Below are 12,476 nucleotides of genomic sequence, written 5' to 3' on the forward strand. Positions count from 1 at the left end.
ATCCATCCATCCCACACAGTGTCTATCCATCCATCCATCCCACCCAGTGTCTATCCATCCCACCCAGTGTCTATCTATCCCTCCCACCCAGTGTCTATCTATCCCTCCCACCCAGTGTCTATCTATCCATCCATCCATCCCACCCAGTGTCTATCTATGTGTCCATTTATCTGTCTATTTATCTATCTATTGCGGGCGAGTGACCGGCGGGGGGGTGTGGCTGGGGTTGGTTAGGGCTTTGTGCCCCCAAAAAAATTGAGCACCAGCCACCACTGCACCAGACAGGTCAGGGATAAAGTTGTGGAGAAGTGTAAAGCAGGGTTAGGTTATAAAGGAATATCCCAAGTTTTGAACATCTCACAAAGACATGGCCGTCCACCTAAACTGACCGGCTGGGCAAGGAGAGCATTCATCAGAGAAGCAGCCAAGAGGTCCATGGTAACTCTGGAGGAGCTGCAGAGATCCACAGCTCAGGTGGGAGAATCTGTCCACAGGACAACTATTAGTCGTGTTCTCCACAAATCTGCCCTTTATGGAAGAATGAGAAGAAGAAAGCCATTGTTCACACAGGGGTGACCTGTCAGGTGACTTAGCGGCCTTACAAGTCGCGCTCCATTCTCTACAATGGAACCGTTCTAATAGGAGCGACTCAAGTCAAACTCAACTCAAAGGTTCCTGTACTACTTTGGGGCAACTTCAGAGCAGATTGCATTGACATCTATACAGAGGTAGGGATGAGCCAAACACCCCCTGTTCGGTTCGCACCAGAACTTGCGAACAGGCAAAAAATTTGTTCGAACACGCGAACACCGTTAAAGTCTATGGGACACGAACATGAATAATCAAAAGTGCTAATTTTAAAGGCTTATATGCAAGTTATTGTCCTAAAAAGGGTTTGGGGACCCGGGTCCTGCCCCAGGGGACATGTATCAATGCAAAAAAAAGTGAAACAATAAAAGTGTAATATTCCTTTAAATTTTGTACCAGGGGGTGTCTATAGTATGCCAGTAAAGGGGCGCATGTTTTCCGTGTTTAGAACAGTCTGACAGCAACATGACATTTCAAAGGAAAAAAGTCATTTAAAACTACTCACGGCTATTAATGAATTGCCGGTCCGACAATACACATAAAAGTTCAGTAAAAAAACGGCATGGGAATTCCCCACAGGGGAACCCCGAACCAAAATTTAAAAAAATATGACCCTTCAGGTCTGGTATGGATTTTAAGGGGAACCCCGCACCAAAATTAAAAAAAAATGGCATGGGGTCCCCCCCAAAAATCCATACCAGACCCTTATCTGAGCACGCAACCTGGCAGGCCGCAGGAAAAGAGGGGGGATGAGAGAGTGCCTCCCTCCTGAACCTTACCAGGCCACATGCCTGGGAGGGTGCTTTGGGGTATCCCCCCAAAACACCTTGTCCCCATTTTGATGGGGACAAGGGCCTCATCCCCACAACCCTTGCCCCGTGGTTGTGAGGGTCTGCGGGCGGGGGGCTTATCAGAATCTGGAAGCCCCCTTTAACAAGGGGATGACCAGATCCCAGCCCTCCCCCCGTGTGAAATGGTAACTGGGTACAAGAGTACCCCTACCATTTCACAAAAAAAGTGTCAAAAATGTTAAAAATGAAAAAAGAGACAGTTTTTGACAATTCCTTTATTTAAATGCTTCTTCTTTCTTCTATCTTCTATCTTCCTTTGGTTTCTTCCTCCATCTTCTTCTTCTTCTGGTTCTTCTGTTTTTTCTGCCAGTGTTCTCGTCCGGCATCTTCTTCCGCGGCGTCTTCTTATCTTCTACTCCTCTGATGCTCCGCATCCATCATGGCATGGAGGGAGGCTCCCGCTGTGTGACGCTTCTCCTCTTCTGACAGCTCTTAAATAATGGGAGGGTGGAGCCACCCAGTGACCCCACCCCCTCTGGCGCACGGTGACTTGAAGGGGACTTCCCTGTGGCATTCCCCGTGATGTCAGAAGGGGGTGGGGTTACATAACGGGTGACCCCGCCCCCTCTGACATCATGGGGAATGCCACAGGGAAGTCCCTGTCAAGTCCCCGTGCATCAGAGAGGGAGGAGTCACCGGGTGGCCCCGCCTCCCCATTATTTAAGAACCATCAGAAGAAGAGAAGCGTCACACAGTGGGAGCCTCCCTCCATGCCATCATGGATGCGGAGCGGCCTGAGGAGAAGAAGGGAAGAAGACACCGACGCAGTGGAGGAAGATTTTGGACGAGAACACAAGAGGAAGAACCAGAAGAAGAAGAAGATGAAGGAAGAAACCGAAGGAAGATAGAAGATAGAAGAAAGAAGAAGCATTTAAATAAAGGAATTGTCAAAAACTGTCTCTTGTCATTTTTAACATTTTTTACACTTTTTTTGTGAAATGGTAGGGGTACCCCCTTACCATTTCACACAGGGGGAGGGCCGGAATCTGGGGGTCCCCTTGTTAAAGGGAGCTTCCAGATTCCGATAAGCCCCCCACCCGCAGACCCCCACAACCACCGGCCAAGGGTTGTGGGGATGAGGCCTTTGTCCTCATCAACATGGGGACAAGGTGCTTTAGGGGGGACCCCAAAGCACCCTCCCAATGTTGAGGGCATGTGGCCTGGTACAGTTCAGGAGGGGGTGCGTTCTCTCATCCCCCCCCTTTTCCTGTGGCCTGCCAGGTTGCGTGCTCAGATAAGGGTCTGGTATGGATTTTTGGGGGGACCCCACGCCATTTTTTTTATTTTGGCACGGGGTTCCCCTTAAAATCCATACCAGAACTGAAGGGTCTGGTATAGGTTTTGGGGGGACCCCACGCCATTTTTTAAAAAATTTTGGCCCGGGGTTCCTCTTAATATCCATACCAGACCTGAAGGGCCTGGTATAGAATTTAGGTGGACCCCCACGTCATTTTTTTTTTAAATTTTGGCTCGGGGTTCCCCTGTGGGGAATTCCCATTCCGTTTTTATCAATGAAGTTTTATGTGTATTGTCGGACCGGCAATTTATTAATAGCCGCGAGTAGTTTTAAATGACTTTCTTCCTTTGAAATGTCATTTTGCTGTCAGACTGTTCTAAACATGGGAAACATGCGCCCCTTTACAGGCATACTATAGACACCCCCCCAGGTACGAAATTCAAAGGGATATTACACTTTTATTGTTTCACTTTAAGCATTATTAAAATCACTGCTCCCGAAAAAATGGCCGTTTTTAAAACTTTTTTTGCATTGATCCATGTCCCCTGGGGCAGGACCCAGGTCCCCAAACACTTTTTATGACAATAACTTGCATATAAGCCTTTAAAATTAGTACTTTTGATTTCTCCCATAGACTTTTAAAGGGTGTTCCGTGGCTTTCGAATTTGCCGCGAACACCCCAAATTGTTTGCTGTTCAGCGAACTGGCGAACAGCCGATGTTTGAGTCGAACATGAGTTCAACTCAAACTCAAAGCTCATCCCTATACAGAAGTAGTTTTGCAAGTCGAGCTGTACGGGGCGGTTTAAGAGTTGGGCAACTTTGAAGCCCCCCTTTGTGAACCGGACAAGGACTCCAGAATAAATAAATAAAAAGTAATATGATATCTTTTAACTCTACTCCAGATTCTGCATGTAGTTACTTTCTAAAGCAGGTCACACACAATCAACAGCCAAATTGGTGATTGGGGAACCCTCTGAAAAGTCTTTTTGCTGATACTTGACATTCAAAAATCATTATCTAAAAAATATATTGAGGGTTGCATAGCGTTGACTAATTCTAAATATAATAATCTTGATGCACAAACTACTAAGATGAAAAAAACAGAAATGTAGAATTTTTACCACGAAAGACTCAGATTTCCAAACTAAATACACTTTTTTATTTCCTGTGGGATACTCTTCTAGAATGGAATCTCGGTGTAATATAGGCAGGAACCGGGGAAAGATGGGAAAACGATGGTTAATTAAATCTAAGTCTTCCTTCTATAGGAGCAAAAAGACGCCACCTCCGTGGACAGCATCCTGAAGAAGCTGGATGAGAATGGAGATGGGAGGTGGACTTTCAGGAGTTTGTCACCTTGGTGGCCTCTTTGACCGTGGCCTGCAACACCTTCTTCTGTGAGAGCAGCTGAGGCACTCAGACTGTTCATTCCACAGCCATGGAGGAGACCCTTGTACAAAGACTGACATCCCAATAAACGAGAAATTAATCCTTTAAATGCTTCTATGTTTCTGTTTTCTGCATCAATTGATCTATAAAATACCAATGACCATAATCCAATATTCCTGAGTTTCCGGGTGTCATTGTTCTGGGACTCCCAAGTGTCCGCATGTGTCATTGTTCTGGGACCTCCAAGTGTCCGCATGTGTCATTGCTCTGGGACCCCCAAGTGTCCAGGTGTCATTGTTCTGGGACCCCTTAGTGTCAGTGTGTCATTGTTCTGAGACCCCCAAATGTCCGGTGTCATTGTTCTGGGACCCCCAAGTGTCCGGGTGTCATTGTTCTGGGACTCCCAAGTGTCCAGGTGTCATTATTCTGGGACCCCCAAGTGTCCAGGTGTCATTGTTTTGTGGCCCCCAAGTGTCCGGGTGTCATTGTTCTGGGACCTCCAAGTGTCTGGGTGCCATGGTTCTGGGACCCCCAAGTGACAGGGCTTATAACCTTTCATTAATGCAATTTCCAATATTCTCTTGGGTTTTTAGATGCATTCTGTTATGTACAGGCCACATTACGGGTTAAAGACAAACATCGGCGTGTGACATGACGTTGATGTTGACAAAACGCAGATAAACAGTTCAATGAGGATGAGATATACTGTGAGGACGGCCTGTTCTGTGACTATTAGTTTGTTCAGGTAAAGATCACCGATTGTTCAGAACTCGCATGAGGTCCTAGATCTCCGGAATTCATTATTGGAAGAACAGACAGAACAATTCATTATTTTCCAGTAAGTACTGGTTTTATTTATCTTGTGGAATGGAGAACAGGAGCAGGCGGTAGACCTTTGGGTACAGCAAGATGCTCATATAAAGATTTTTTGAGCCCGTTTGCCGAAATCATACATCCCGAGCAAAAAACATCCTCATTAGGATGTCGTCATACGGTGTAGTCCCGGTGTAATCCTCATAGTCCCTATCAGTGAGACGGAGAAGGCTTGTATATCTGCAGGATGGGATGGAGGTGGTCTATCATAGTTACATGATTGAGATTTAGTCATAATTAGGGATGAGCCAAACACCCCCCGGTTCGGTTCGCACCAGAACCTGCGAACGGACTGAAAATTCACACGAACGTTAGAACCCCATTGACGTCTATTGGACTCGAACGTTCGAAATCAAAAGTGCTCATTTTAAAGACTAATTTTCATGGTATTGTCCTAAAAAGGGTTTGGGGACCCAGGTCCTGCCCCAGGGGACATGTATCATTGCAAAAAAAGTTGTAAAAATGTCAGTTTTTTCGGGAGCAGTGATTTTAATGATGCTTAAAGTTAAAAAAAAGTGAAATGTTCCTTTAAATATCGTACCTGGGGGGTGTCTATAGTATGCCTGTAAAGTGGCACATGTTTCCCGTGCTTAGAACAGTCCCTGCACAAAATGTCTTTTTTAAAGGAAAAAAGTCATTTAAAACTGCTTGCGGCTTTAATGTAATGTCCTGGCAATATGGATGAAAATCAGTGAGACAAACGACATGGGTACCCCTCAATCCATTACCAGGCCCTTTGGGTCTTGTATGGATATTAATGGGAAACCCCGCACCCAAATTAAAAAAAGGAAAGGTGTGGGGCCACCAGGCCCTATATACTCTGAACAGCAGTATACAGGCGGTGCAAACAAGACAGGGACTGTAGGTTTGTTGTTAAGTAGAATCTGTTTGTAATTTTGAACTGGTACATTTTTAACGTGTTTAGCTAATCTTTTTTAAGCTTTTTGAAAAACATAGGGAAGGGTTATCACCCCTGTGACATTTGTTTTGCTGTCTTTCCTCCTCTTCAGAAGATTTCACCTCACTTTTTGTCCCAATGACAAATGTTTTTTGAAAATGTGGGTTTTTTTGTGAAACAAGGATTGGTGATAAAGCATCAGTGGAAAGGAGAAATGTTTTTCCCATATTAACTCTTACAGGAGAGAATTTCCCTTCCTAGGGGAAGATTTCATCTCACTTCCTGTTGTCTCCTTCCATTTGCAAGTAGGAGTCGTTTGTAAGTTGGATGTTTGAAAGTAGTGGCCTGCCCTATATACTCAGCAGAAATTTGGGCTTTAAGTGTTGTTGTGGCCACAACACTGTAAGGCCTTACAGGGCCCTGCTGTGAAATATTAGATCAAGAATTGTAATTACATGCCCCTGTTTAACAGGGGCAGAAAAATTGGGCCTTTGGTGGTGGTGGTGGTGCTGGTGCCACAACACTGTAAGTCCTCACTCGCTCTTGGTGGGCACAGAACTGGGCCCTGCTGTGAAATATTAGATCAAGAATTGTAATTACATGCCCCTGTTGAACAGGGGCAGAAAAATTGGGCCTTTGGTGGTGGCGGTGGTGCTGGTGCCACAATACTGTAAGTCCTCACTCACTCTTGGTGGGCGCAGAAACGGGCCCTGCTGTGAAATATTAGATCAAGAATTGTAATTACATGCCCCTGTTGAACAGGGGCTAAAAAATTGGGCCTTTGGTGGTGGTGGTGGTGCTGGTGCCACAACACTGTAAGTCCTCACTCACTCTTGGTGGGTGCAGAAACGGGCCCTGCTGTGAACTTCTCACAGAAACTGTAGTTGGAACGCAGGAACGAGCCCTGCTGCAATGTATTGCATCAACAATTGTAATTACATGCCCCTGTTAAACAGGGGTTGAAAAATTAGGCCTTAGGCACTGGTGCTGGTGCCACAACACTGCAACCCCTCACAGATACTCTAGTTGGAACGCAGGAATGAGCTCTGCTGCAAAGTATTGCATCAAATATTGTAATTACACGCCCCTGTTAAACAGGGGCTGAAAAATTGGGCATTAGGCACTGGTGGCGGCGCCCAGAACCAAAAATGTTCTTACAAGCTATCAGCATGATCATTGAGGAGGAAGAGGATAATTACTCAGCATGACAGCATAGTCACTCAGCATCAGCATAGGCAGTCTTTGAAGGGATCTGACATTTCCAAAACAATTATTCAGTTACATCAGCATCAGGTGCTTGGTAGCTGGTGGTGATCCAAGACTGATTCATTTTTATGAAGGTCAGTCGATCGACTGAGTTGGTGGACAGACGCACCCTGTGATCGGTTGCAAAGCCTCCAGCAGCACTGAATGTGCATTCCCAAAGAACGCTGGATGCAGGACAGGCCAGTAGCTCAATTGCATACTGTGCAAGCTCTGGCCAGTGATCCATCCTCAAGACCCAGTAACCCAGAGGATTTTCGGTGGGAAAGGTGTCCAAGTCAGATCTTGCCCCTAGGTATTCCTGCACCATGTAAAACAGACGCTGGCGATGGTTGCTGGAACTGATCATACCTTGGGGCTGCGGACTAAAAAATTGTCTGAACGCATCGGTCAGATGGCCACCTTCTCCACCACTCCTTCTTTGACTGACGGAAGCCTCAGCAACATGTTGTCCAGAAACAGGAGTTTATAACCTCCCAGTCTCTGGGAACGCATTGCACAAACCTTTCTGCAAGGCCTCCCGAAGATGTTTCATCCTCTGTTTCCTCTGCGATGGCAAGATAAGGTCCGCAACCTTACCCTTGTAACGTGGATCAAGGAGGGTTGCCAGCCAGTATTGGTCCTTCTCCTTGATACCACGAATACGAGGATCCTTACGCAGGCTTTGCAGAATCAGGGAGGCCATGCAGTATAGGTTTGCTGAGGCATTCGGTCCGGAGTCCTCTGGGTCACTAAGGATGACATGGTCCACAGCCATCTCCTCCCAGCCACGTACAAGTCCATGTGTTTCTTGGGACTGATCCCTTAAAGACTGCTGCTGATGCTGAGTGCCAGGCTCCACCTCTATATTGACACAATCCTCCTCCTCCTCATCCTCGTCATCTTCCTGTGTGATCGGCGGGCACGCAGGAACACTGTCTGGATAAAGGGGGCCTTGAGAGCTAAGGAAGTCCTCCTCTTCCTGCCTCTGTTCTGCCTCAAGTGCCCTGTCCATTATTCCATGCAGCGTATGCTCCAACAGGTGGACAAGGGGGACAGTGTCACTGATGCATGCACTGTCAGTGCTCACCATCCTCGTGGCCTCCTCAAATGGTGACAGGACAGTGCATGCATCCCTGATCATGGCCCACTGGCGTGTGGAAAAAAAACAAGCTCCCCTGACCCTGTCCTGGTGCCATAGTCGCACGGGTACTCATTGATGGCCCTCTGCTGCTTCTGCAGCTGCTGCAGCATGGCCAATGTTGAGTTCCAATTGGTGGGCATGTCACAGATTAGGCGGTTCTTGGGCAGGTTAAACTCCTTTTGGAGGTCTGCCAGCTGAGCACTGGCATTATATGACCGGCGGAAATGCACACAGACTTTCCTGGCCTGCCTCAGGACATCCTATAAGCCCGGGTACCTGCCCAAGAACCGCTGCACCACCAAGTTAAGGACGTGAGCCAAACAGGGCACATGGGTCATTTGTCCCTGTCGGAGGGCAGAGAGGAGGTTTTTGCCTTTGTCACAAACCACCATTCCTGCCTTATGTTGGCATGACGTCAACCACCTCTGAACCTGCCCCTGCAGAGCTGACAGAACCTCTGCCCCAGTGTGGCTCCTGTCCCCCAAGCACACCAGCTCAAGCACCGCATGGCATCTTTTGGCCTGCATACATGCATAGCCCCTTGAACGTCTGATTCCGAGGACAAAGCACAGGAAGAGGCCATGGAGGAAGAAGAAGAGGAGGGGGCGGAGGAGAGAGGTGTGTCACAATCATTACTAGTGGCATTTTGGAGGCGTGGTGGTGGAACAACCTCCAACCCTACTGCACCTTGTCCTGCATCCTTCCCAGCTGCCAGCAGAGTCACCCAATGCGCCATGAAACTTAGGTAATGTCCCTGTCCATGCCTGCTGGACCATGAGTCAGCAGTAATATGCACCTTACCGCTGACTGCCCTTTCCAGCGAGGCATGGACATTGCCTTCCACATGGCGGTAGAGAGCCGGAATCGCCTTCCGTGAGAAAAAGTGGCGTTTGCGTACCTGCCACTGAGGAACCGCACATTCCACAAACTCACGGAAGGGGGCAGAGTCTACCAACTGATAAGGCAGCAGTTGAAGTGCTAGCAATTTTGCCAAGCTAGCATTCAACCGCTGGGCATGTGGATGGCTGGGAGCAAACTTCTTTCAGCGGTGCAGCAGCTGGGGCAGGGAAATTTGCCTGGTACAATCTGACATCGGTGTACTAAAAGCAGATTGCCCACAAGTACTTGGCTATGAAACACCTAATTCTACACCTTCATTCCTCTCAGTGCAGGTCTCAGAGAGGACTGAAGGTATAGTGGGGTTGGAGATCTCAGCTGATGAGGAGCAAGGAGAGGTCCTCTTTGTTCTTTGGTGTGGGTCTTTTAGATACCCTTGCCAACGAACTGCATGGCAGGTCAACATATGTCTGGTCAAGCATGTGGTACCCAAGCGGGAGATGTTTTGGCCACGTGAGATATGCTTGAGACATATGTTGCAAATAGCAGCGGTGTGATCTGATGCACTCGTCTCAAAAAAGGCCCACACCAAAGAACTTTTTGAATAACGTGCAGAGACTGCAGTGCCCTGCACATGTGGAGCTTTGGGGTGTGATGCAGTCAGTGTGCTGCCCTTAGGCTGGCCCCTGGAGGGCATCCTGCCTCATTGGTGATGTGCCGCCTCCTCCTCCTCCTGACTCCTATCAGGCACCCACGTTGCGTCAGTGACCTCATTATCCCCTCCCTCCTCATCACTGGAGCAAACCTGGCAGTATGCTGCAGCAGGGGGAGCATGACTGCCAGATTGCTGTCCTTCTTGGGCACCCTCTCTGTCCATGCTGACATTACTGCCTTCATCTAGCTCAGTATCATCATCAGAGCCTTCCAAATTCTGGGCATCCTCCTGGAGCATGTACCCAACACTGTGGTCAAACAGTTTAAAGGACTCATCAGGAGGACATGGTGGGGCTAGGGAAGGAGTCACTGATGACATTGAGCCAAGGGAAGAGGCCGCTGCTTTGCCAAAGTACCCTGAGCATGGGTGAGAGAGGATGAGGAGGATGAGGACGGCTTGGTCATCCACTCGACCATGTCTTCCGCATGTTGCAGCTCAACACGGCCAGCTGCCGAAAAAAAGGCCAAGCATGTCCCACGGCCACGTGCTGATGAGTAGAGATGAGCTTCGAGTTCGAGTCGAACTAATGCTCGACTCGAACATTGGCTGTTCGCAAGTACGCCGAACAGCGAACAATTTGGGGTGTTCATGGCAAATTCGAATGCCGCGGAACACCCTTTAAAAGTCTATGGGAGAAATCAAAAGTGCTAATTTTAAAGGCTTATATGCAAGTTATTGTCATAAAAGTGTTTGGGGACCTGGGTCCTGCCCCAGGGAACATGGATCAATGCAAAAAAATTTTTTTAAAATGGCCGTTTTTTCAGGAGCAGTGATTTTATTAATGCTTAAAGTCAAACAATAAAAGTGTTATATCCCTTTAACTTTCGTAGCTGGGGGTGTCTATAGTATGCCTGTAAAGGGGCGCATGTTTCCCGTGTTTAGAACAGTCTGACAGCAAAATGACATTTCAAAGGAAAAAAGTAATTTAAAACTACTCGCGGCTATTGCATTGCCGGTCCGACAATACACATAGAAGTTCGTTGATAAAAATGGCATGGAAATTCCCCACAGGGGAACCCCGAACCAAAATTTAAAAAAAAATGACGTGGGGGTCTCCCTAAATTCCATACCAGGCCCTTCAGGTCTGGTATGGATATTAAGGGGAACCCTGGCCAAAATTTTTATTAAAAATGACGTGGGATCCCCCCAAAAATCCATACCAGACCCTTATCCGAGCACGCAGCCTGTCAGGCTTCAGGAAAAGAGGGGGGATGAGAGAGCACCCCCCCTCCTGAACCGTACCAGGCCACATGTCCTCAACATTGGGAGGGTGCTTTGGGGTAGCCCCCAAAACACCTTGTCCCCATGTTGATGAGGACAAGGGCCTCATCCCCACAACCCTGGCTGGTGGTTGTGGGGGTCTGCGGGTGGGGGGCTTATCGGAATCTGGAAGCCCCCTTTAACAAGGGGACCCCCAGATCCCAGCCCCCCATGTGAAATGGTAAGGGGTGTACCCCTACCATATCACTAAAAAAGTGTCAAAAATGTTAAAAATGACAAGAGACAGTTTTTGACAATTCCTTTATTTAAATGCTTCTTCTTTCTTCTATCTTCCTTCATCTTCTTCTTCTTCTGGTTCTTCTGGCTCTTCTGGTTCTTCCTCCGGTGTTCTCGTCCAGCATCTCCTCATTGGCGTCTTCTATCTTTTTCTCCTCGGGCCGCTCTGCACCCATGGCATGGAGGGAGGCTCCCGCTCTTATCTTCATCTTCTTCACCTTCTTCATCTTCTTCTTCATCTTCTTCATCTTCTTCATCTTCTTCTCTTCTTCTCTTCTTCTCTTCTTCTTTTCTTCTCTTCTTCTCCGGGCCGCTCCGCACCCATGCTGGCATGGTGGGAGGCTCCCGCTGTGTGACGCGTCTCCTCTTCTGATGGTTCTTAAATAACGGGGGCGGGGCCACCCGGTGACCTCGCCCCCTCTGATGCACGGGACATGATGTGACTTCCCTGTGGCATTCCCCGTGATGTCACAGGGAAGTCCCGTCAAGTCACCGTGCGTCAGAGGGGGCGGGGTCACCGGGTGGCCCCACCCCCTATTATTTAAGAACCGTCAGAAGAGGAGATGCGTCACACAGCGGAAGCCTCCCTCCATTTCAGCATGGGTGCGGAGCGGCCCGGAGAAGAAAATGAAGAGAAGAAGAGAAGAAGATGAAGAAGAGAAGAGCGTGAGCCTCCCCCCATGCCATGGGTGCGGAGCGACCCAAGGAGAAGAAGATAGAAGATGCCGCGGAGGAGATGCTGGACGAGAATGCCGGAGGAAGAACCAGAAGAGCCAGAAGAACCAGAAGAAGAAGAAGAAGAAGATGAAGGAAGATAGAAGAAAGAAGAAAGAAGCATTTAAATAAAGGAATTGTCAAAAACTCTCTTGTCATTTTTAACATTTTTGACAGTTTTTTAGTGAAATGGTAGGGGTACAAAACCCTTACCATTTCACACAGGGGGGCGGGATCTGGGGGTCCCCTTGTTAAAAGGGGCTTCCAGATTCCGATAAGCCCCCCGCCTGCAGACCCCCACAACCACTGGCCAGGGTTGTGGGGATGAGGCCCCTGTCCTCATCAACATGGGGACAAGGTGTTTTGGGGGGCTACCCCAAAGCACCCTCCCAATGTTGAGGGCATGTGGCCTGGTATGGTTCAGGAGGGGGGCGCTCTCTCATCCCCCCTCTTTTCCTGCGGCCTGCCAGGTTGTGTGCTCGGATAAGG

The sequence above is a fragment of the Aquarana catesbeiana genome, linkage group LG13, assembly GCF_042186555.1.
Source record: "Aquarana catesbeiana isolate 2022-GZ linkage group LG13, ASM4218655v1, whole genome shotgun sequence".
NCBI lineage: Eukaryota > Metazoa > Chordata > Amphibia > Anura > Ranidae > Aquarana > Aquarana catesbeiana.